Source organism: Amblyomma mixtum, chromosome 3 (genome assembly GCF_055824585.1).
Source record: "Amblyomma mixtum isolate Tamu chromosome 3, ASM5582458v1, whole genome shotgun sequence".
Classification (NCBI taxonomy): Eukaryota; Metazoa; Arthropoda; class Arachnida; order Ixodida; family Ixodidae; genus Amblyomma; species Amblyomma mixtum.
The window spans coordinates 120279467-120288455 of NC_143014.1; the positions used below are offsets into that span (position 1 = coordinate 120279467).

Here is an 8989-nt window from a genome sequence, read left to right on the forward strand (position 1 = left end):
GCCACTTCGATGGTGTCGTGGAAGTCTTCTTCCATGTTTTCCTGGGATTCAGCCGAAAATCTTGTCGGTCCTAAGGTTACGGGTTGGTCGTAGCTCGGATTGCTCGTTCGGGACATCGCTCCGATGCGTCTTCACCGCGGGTCGAAGCCGGGAAGGCCGCGGAGCCCCGTACTTAACGCCTTGCCGACCACGTGGGAACTTCAAATGCCGATAAAATCCGAAAAAATAGACCCACCGGCTTGAAATTGGTATCCTCGTGGTCCTCTTCACTTCCGACGTCGATTCCGACCAAAATTTTGGTAGTCCGATGGGATTAACCGGGTCAAAGGACCCCAAAATCACGGAGCGCATGTGAGGCACGTCCGCACTCTTCGGCGAACGCAGCGTTCCTCCTCTGCACCCCAAAATGACCCGCTCCCAAGGAAATCGAAACTCCCGCCAGAAGCCGCGGCAAAAAAAGCAAAAAAAAAAATCACGCCAAAGTCAATTTAGTCCAATCCCAAAGTCGCCAGGTGGGGCACCATGTTCTTTTTGTTGCCGGGTTGCGTTTCGTGCGTAGTGTTTTGTATTGCGCCTTGTGTGGCCTTTTCGTGCTGTTTCTTCGAATGTGGTACAAAATTGGTGTGCGACTTGCGCGCTTCAAGAGACCTTCTGAAGCACCTGAAGTTGTTCTGAAGATACTGAACGTCGTATTGCGCCTTGCACCACGCCTTGACAACGCCGGCATCAACGTGGAAGACACCGACAAAAAGACCTGCAGTGATTGCTTATGAATGTGAGTAGACTAGTCCTTGAAATTATCTTCCAAAATGTTGTGCTGAGGTGCGTGATGTGCTGTAAATGCTCCTGGATGTTGTCTGACAAAGTGCGCTATTTTCACGTGACCGCGAGTCAGTCACACAACCACGGAAACCGTCGCTTCGCGCCTGTAACTTCCTCTCCGCAGCGAAGAAGAGAGAGAGAGAAAAACTTTATCATGGCAAGTGTGTTTAGACCCCCCTTGGGTCCCTGGACCACCGCACGGTCCCACTCTACGTCGTAACGTTCATGCGGTGTTTGTCCATGACGTCGGCACCCCGAAGCACCGCAGCAAGCTGCGATGGCGGGTCCGGAGACGAGAGCACGACCTCCCAGTCCTCCCAACTTGATAACGCGGGCTGTCCCTGCGGGGGAGGATCAGCAGGGCAGCCGAAAAGGATGTGGGAGAGTGTGGCGTGAGGGTCGCCGCACAGGGTGCATGCAGGGGAGGTGCCACAGTAGAGAGATAGCAGCTGAGGGGATGAGAGAGAGCGGGTCTGGAGGCGTCTCCAGAGGATCTGTTGGGAATGGGTAAGGGAGGGGTGTGGAGGAGGGTAAGTCCGACGGTCCAAGCGGGGAATTTGCGTGAGCTCTGCAAAGGTGTGCGCCCGCTCTCTCGAGAAACCTGAACCGAGGCCGTCCTGAGCCCGGCAAATCAAACCTCGGGCCAATTTATCGGCAGCCTCGTTTCCTGGATTCCCAGAGTGAGCCGGCACCCACTGGAGCTCTACCCTGCGTGGTAAGTTTTTGGAGGGGGTGTTCAACAACTTCCAAGCAGGGGCGTGAATCCTGCCTCTCGCGAAGTTGAACAGAGCCGTTTTGGAGTCGCTAAAGATGTAGTTTGCATTGGAATGTACAAGGGCTAGGGCGATGGCGGTTTCCTCTGCCTCCTCAGACGTACAGCCCGAGGGAAGGCGGTGTGTGAGGGGCTGTGCTAGGGCTGGATTGCAACCAACAGCTGCAGCTTCATGAGTTGTGCACGCGGCGTCCACCCAAATGGCGTCCTGGGCTTGTCCGTAATACTTGTGTAGGGCCTTAGCGCGAGCCATGCGGCGAGGGATGTGGTACTGGGGATGAATGTTCCGGGGAAAAGGTTTCACAACGAGGGGGGTATGAATGTGTCGAGGAATGGCTATAAGGGATGTCTGATTAGCGGGAATGTTGATGCGAAGGGAAGCGAGGATATGCCTGCCAGTTGCGCTCGCGGCAAGTCTTAGATACTGTGTCTGAAGGTGCGCGTCTAGTAGTTCCTGAATGGTGTTATGCATGCCTAATTCAAGGAGCTTGGCTGTGCTAGTGCTGCGGGGTAGGTTTAAGGCTGCCTTGGTTGCGAGACGAATCATGGCGTTCACTCGCTCTGTTTCTATGCGGTTCAGCTTAAGATATGGGGTGGCGTATAAAATGCGGCTAAGTGTAAAAGCATGCACTACTTTCATGATATCCGCTTCGTCTAAACCTTTGTGCAGGGAGGATACGCGGCGTAGAAGTTGCAACACGGATTGCGTGGAGGCCTTGAGTGTTTTAAGGGTATGATCGTTGCGTCCGGAACCCTGCAAGTAAAGGCCAAGGATACGGAGGGTGGGGGTGACGGGGATAGGGGTTCCTTGTAAAGTGATTTGAATGGGCGAATTAGCTGCAGATTTCGGTCTTATGAGGAGAAGCGCGGATTTAGAGGGGGAGCATTCGAGCCCAATAGATGACGCATGAGCGGAGATGGTGTCAGCTGCTAATTGAAGAGTTTCCTCAATTTCTCCATCAGATCCGTGAGTGGTCCATGCCGTAATGTCATCAGCGTACAAGGTATGCCTTAGGTGTGGGATGAGAGCGAGTTTATGAGCTAGGGGGATGAGAGCAATATTAAATAGAAGGGGGGAGAGGACCGCGCCTTGGGGTGTTTCAAGCTCGCCGAGTGTATAAGGTGGTGTGCTCAGCTCAGCTATGTGCAGGGAGGCAGTCCGGCCCGAGAGAAAGGCGCGAACGTAGTTGTAGGTATTTGAGCCTACCTGTAGTGCCTGTAGTTCTCGCAAAATGGCATCGTGTCGAATCCTGTCAAATGCCTTTGTGAGGTCAACCGCCAGAATAGCTTTAGTGAGGTGGGGGATCGTGTCATCAAGCACGTCATGTGTAATTTGTAGTAGGGCATCCTGTGCTGATAGATGCGCACGAAAGCCCACCATGCTGTGCGGAAAAAGGTGGTTGTCTTCCATGTACGTGGTTAGTCGGGCAAGAATTATGTGTTCGAATGCCTTGCCGAGACAAGATGTCAGAGAAATTGGTCGGATATTCTCTATGTTGATGGGTTTGTGGGGTTTAGGAATAAATATGATTTTTCCATGCTTCCAGGTGGCAGGGAGTGTACCTGACTTCCAGCACTCGTTAAAGTGGGTGACTAGATGAGATATGGAGGCATCGTCAAGGTTTCGGATGGCAGCATTGGTAATTTGATCTTCCCCGGGTGCAGTATTGCGTAATTTCAAAAGGGCTGTCCGAAATTCCGCCTCTGTAATAGGGGCGTCAAGCTGGGGTTGAGGTGGACCCGTGTACTCGGGGTGCTTGCAAGGGTCACCTGGGGTGGTATATGTTGATTTCACCTGCGCGAGGAAGGCGTTCGTGTCCTGCCTGTGGTTATGAGTAAGGCGGCGAATGCTAAGGCGTGTCTGGGTTTTAGATTTCGTGGGGTCTAGCATGTGGCGTAAGAGGTGCCAGGCACGGGTTGTGGAGAGATTGCCGCGGAGATTGTCACAAATCTGATTCCAGTTAGCTTTGCAAAGAGTGGTACTGTGGTGTTCTATTTGGGTCTGAAGCTGTGCCAGTTTGAGTTTTAGTTTCCTATTGTGTTTTTGAGTTTTCCATCTGTGTGTTATGCGTTCTTGAGCTTGAAGGAGGTGCGCGAGCTTACTGTCAATTACGGGGGTGTCTGGGGTAGTGTCTAGCGTTTGGGTATGTTGGCGAATGTCCTCCTGTAACTGGGTAGTCCAGGTGTGTAGGTCGAAGGGTACCTGTGTTGACTGCACATGTTCCTGGCGAAATTTTCGTAGCTGGTCCCAATTAGTTTGTCTAACGGTAAATTTGCGCTGAGGGCGGCGATAGCTTAGTGTTATGCGAATTAGGTGGTGGTCGCTGCCTAGTGTGGTTTGGGTTCTTTCCCACTGCAGGTGGGCCACATTTCTTCCAAGCGTGAGATCTGGGCTGGTATCTGTAGTAACACTGTTACCAACCCGCGTAGGCAGGCTGAAATCATTAAAGATGGACAAGTGGAGCACCATCATTTCATTGCAGAGAACTGTGCCTCTGTGGTTTGTGCGCCGATAGCCCCAGTCCACGTGTGCGCAGTTGAAGTCACCGGCAATGAGTAGGGGATTTGATCCAGCCGCAGCGAAGAAGTTGTGATAGGGAGTACATTTGCATGTTTTTAATGTCGTGTTATGGTTGCGCTCATTATTGCGATGAATGGGACCAACGCGCGGAAAGCACTGTGTTGGAACGACTTAGATGCTTCTCAGTGGCATTGGTTCCCAGCATTTAGTTTTTCGTGCTTGTGTGTGTACCGTATGTGTGCGTTTGTAAGGGGTATAATGCCAAGCTGAACAAAATATCGTCTGCCGATTCCACGTTACAAATGCGCGCAGTACTCAGCAGTGCCTGAAAGTAGAATGACGATGTAGCTACAACTGTGAGTTGCGCGCGTCAAAGGCGCCAAAAATGTTGCCTGTGAGTTTCGCCACGAAAATAACTTTTGGTAATGCCTTTCCAGCGTGTTCGCTCATAGAGAGTATTAAGCATTTTGTGGGCACTGGGTTTGGTTGATTGTTCTTTTTTTTGGGGGGGGGGGGGGAGGAGTGGGGCGTGGGGTGCATTTTAAGCATACTTCGAGCTGGTGCAGTAATGAACCTTTACAAATAAAAAAATAGTAACACGCCTCTACACCTTCCAACATGTTGATGCGCTGCGCTGGGAATGCTTTCATTTTTGTAATTGCACCCTTTGGGCTGTACCATCGCAAAATGTGCGTAATGTTTTCGACTGTGCGTTTAAATAATTTTTTCGAAAGACTTTATGCATGCAATGGTGACACATGCAGTTTCGCCAGAGTTCTTTAAAGGGAGAAGCACTGAGACTTGGATTTCGTCGAGAAGTGTAGTTGGAGTTTCAACTTGCACTGTGGTGTTGTGCCGTAAAAAGCTTACAATTTTACATTGTGTTTTGTCATGTCTGTGGTATTGGCGCTGATTTATTTACCTGGCTGTAGTCTTGTAGCTTTTCTGCAGCAACTGGAACATAGCTTTATTGATCTTACTACCAGAGCTAGAGATATCGTGAGTTTTTAATGTGTCTGTAACTAAATGGAGTCATTTAAATGGATGCAAAGGATCATACGGGCTGGCAGTTTCAAAGTTATGGGACCTACTATCTTTCTACAACTATTTCAGCAGTGTCAACCCAGCATCAGTAGAGGATGAAAACGAATAGTTTCTAAATGTAGCACGATCAGAATCCATGAAGTGCTCTTCTGCTTAACAAAGGGGGTCGTCGGCATCACCATCTTGTCAGATGTTTAGTGAGTGCAATTACTGTGTTTGAGGCAAGCACCAGTTCGAGAGACTCAGATGTAGACGCTTTGTGCGACCTGTGAGCTACTGAGGTTGAGTGACAGCTGTTCTTACAGTTTTCACTGCACCTAATTTTCTGACTGCAATTAACCACTCACTTGTAAAACACAGAAGGCAAATTAGTTCTCTAAAAACAAGCAATTGTGGATGTCTTTCTTTCTTTCTCTTTATTTGTTCCATTCCGTTACAGAAAGCCGGAGTGAAAGCTAAAGGCTACAGTGCCTGACAAAGGCTTTCGCTCCGGATGACGTTCAGCGAGCAGTTAAAAGAGCATACAATCTTTGGTCATATATAGATTTGCTTCATGCATGAACACATAAATACTTACAAAATAGGCTAACATAGAATTGCTGATTGCTTTGCAATAACATAACCTGTGACTATAATATATTCAAAGTCAAACATGTCGTTATAGGAAACATTACTAAGGAAAGTCAGTTATACTAAAAACAGACAGACATTTTCAGGTACAACAAAACAAAAGAAACAGCACAAAACTACACAAATACAAAGTCATGCTTGAGCAATAGGGTTTTTAGAAAATGTTTGGACATTGGTTTCGTAAAATTTACTAACTCATTGACACGATTCAACAACAAAGGTATCTGGAAGTCTGTATGTTGCTGGCCATAGTTTGTTCTTGTAATAGGTCTCCTTCGATGTCCTCTGCGGAGAGAATACTGTGAACATGGCTCAGGATTAGTTGTAGTGTAGAGCTTGTTCTTTATATACTGCAAGAGCTTGAAATAGTAGACCTGGTTTGCTTTGAATAATAAATGCTTTATAAAGAGCGGACTTGTAGGAAGAAGTTGAGGCTTGCCATAAAATTTTTCAAGTATTCTCGGAGTTTTTTTCTTCAATAAAATTAATTTATTATAATTTTGACCAGTTGTTGTTCCCCAGATCAATGCACAGTATGAGAGCCGAGAGTAGAACAGAGAGTAATACAGCATTTTTTTAGCCAAAGTGGAACAAGGTTTTTAATCTTATACAAACAGCCAACTGCTTGGCTTAGTTCCCTTGCTAGATGGCTGACATGTGTATTCCAGGATAAGTTACTTTAAGTCACTGCGTTATATTAGCAATAAATATTATGTATTAGATGAATACTGTTACAGACTAATGTAATAGTTATTGTCATGAAATATTCCAATATGGCAGGGGTATCAGTCAGAGCTGGATGATGTTTACAGTTCTTTTGTAAGGGTGTACATTGCATTTATTTTGAAATCGTACTTTCTGTATTTTGCTGTTAGCGGTCTTTTCAAAGCTTGATGACCAGTGTGCTACTGCGTGTAGATACTGATCTATCTGATGGTTTCATTAGTGTGAAAGCAGTTGTGAGCTAGGTCTCACTGACCAATTTTTTTCTTTGGCCTATTGCAGACTTCTGGGTACTTCAGACTGGCAAGCATGGGTGGCACCTACCTCATACCTCCTCATCTCTGCACAGACAAGAATGATGCACCTAATAATCTAACGGCAAGTCATCAGCACATTTTATGAAAGGAAGTGCTGGTATCTATGCAATTGAATTATTGTACTGCGGGATATGCACAATGAATATCACATCCAAAAAATAGCTGGAAGTGCCAATATGAACCAACTTGCCTCCTTTTGATCAATTTTTATTTTCAGTATAATGCACTCAATTAAAATATTACCAACTAAATATGTCTACACCAGCGTGGTTCAAAACACAGACCTTGTATCAAGCATTTGCATATTTTAAATGTGTGCTTTGAGTTGGTTATTAATATCCCAGCACATTTAGCCGCCTTACTATTTACTACAAAGGAATTAAACGCATATGAAACAGATTGCTTTTCGAAATATTTGTTTTGTTTCTCCTTTAAACCGGATAGGGCTTTTCTTCTCATTTTTCTTTTTGTTCACTTGATTACTACAGCATACTGTACCTTTCTTGAGCAGTGAATTTGGCAGCCTGCTTCTCATGATATCTTAGATTGTTGGAAGCCAGCCGCCCATTGTGAATCCAGGCAACATTTAAACACAGCTCAGGACATCATGTGCATAGGTATAATACTAGTTGCCTGTTGACAGTAACAGTTGACTGAAAAAAGGGGTCTGTAACAGATGACATTCACAGCTTATGTTGTCACCTAACAAGGGTTGTCGAACAGCCAACTGTAAAGCGTCCTATTCTGGCCTCCCTCTATTCCCTATGGTTGGACCAAGTTGAACATGTAAAGCAATGTAGGAAAAGACAAGTGACATATATGTAATAAAAGAAACCAGTGCTTTTGTTGGCACAGTCAGGGATTTGATGTACAGCTTTTTTGTGGTTGATAGCAGGTAATGCAAACTGATCAGAATTAAAATGCCAACCAAGGTGCACCATTTTAGTAAACAGTAATATGCATCATGGTTAACTGGCTCATTATTGCTCAGTATCAGACATTTCTTCTTTATGGATTGTAAATTGTGCACTTTCAGCGTTTTGTATTGACCGCATGCTGTTGTGACTGCCGTGGCCCACCCACAAGCACTTGCGCTTCTGCAGGCACACGCTACGTACTGTGTATATATATCTTGCAATAAAATTCCTGTATGTGTGTATGTATGTATGTATGTATGTATGTATGTAAGTACTCCTTGACTTTGCATTCTCATGAGACTATTTTTAGTCATGTAGAGTAAAAACGAAAATTGTACTCTTTTTTTTCTCATTCTTATACTTTGTCTTGCTTGAATTAACAATTTATTCCTTCTTAAACCAGTACAGACACCTAACTTTTGGATGTGAGTTTGCTGCTGTCTAATGATTCATAAGTCATTATTATACATGGATTACCATGTGGTATTCTGGTACGACCGCTGAATAATTTACAGCCGAATTTCTTTCTCATGCTGTTTCGGTTTCAACAGCCGAATGATGACTGTGACATCAAAGTTGCTTATAGGCCACGTGAGACATGAAGAAACTGTGATATAGTCGCTGCTTTGTCGTTTTAATTCACTATAATGCTATAAAGCCAGATGGTCTCAACAGCCGGAATGACAAAAAATGCCGAAGCAGCGATTTGCAGTTTTTTTCACACTTCATGTGACCTACAAGCACACATTAGCATTACATTCATTGTTTGGCTGTTGAAACCTGAACAGGATGACAGAAAAATTAAATTTTAAATTATTTATCAGTTGTAAGTGAATACCATCCAGTCATTCATGCATAGTAGTGTCTTCCACATCATTTTAGAGCAGAAAGAGTGCCACCAAAATTAGGTGCCTGTACTGTTTTAACAAGAGGCAGTTTAATACTAAACAGCAGATCTCGCATGTGCTCTTCAAAACAATTTTGACCCCTTCATCTTGTTCAATTCTTTATTGGGCTCACAATCCTGGGGCAGCTGTCAGGGATATCCTTTCAGAATGCTACACAAAGGGACACAGGGCTTTCCAACTTTTAATTCTCACAGAATGAACACTCAGCTAGCCTTTTGCTGTGGCTCCGACTAGCATTTTGTACCTTATGTAAGGCATAAATGAATAAAAAAGGCAGGCTCATACTAAGAGGATATGCCGCTGCGGTGGCTCAGCGGTTATGGTGCTCGGCTGCT

The 8989-nt window shown here is 45.5% G+C and overlaps 1 long non-coding RNA gene across 1 annotated transcript; it reads left to right on the forward strand.

The window, feature by feature from the left end:
• Nucleotides 1-513: 513 nt before the first annotated feature.
• LOC149351618 (uncharacterized) lies at nucleotides 514-7988 on the forward strand. Its single transcript, XR_016289500.1, has 2 exons — nucleotides 514-775; nucleotides 6795-7988. It is a non-coding gene; the product is annotated as an uncharacterized LOC149351618 (long non-coding RNA).
• The last annotated feature ends 1001 nt before the right edge of the window (nucleotides 7989-8989 follow it).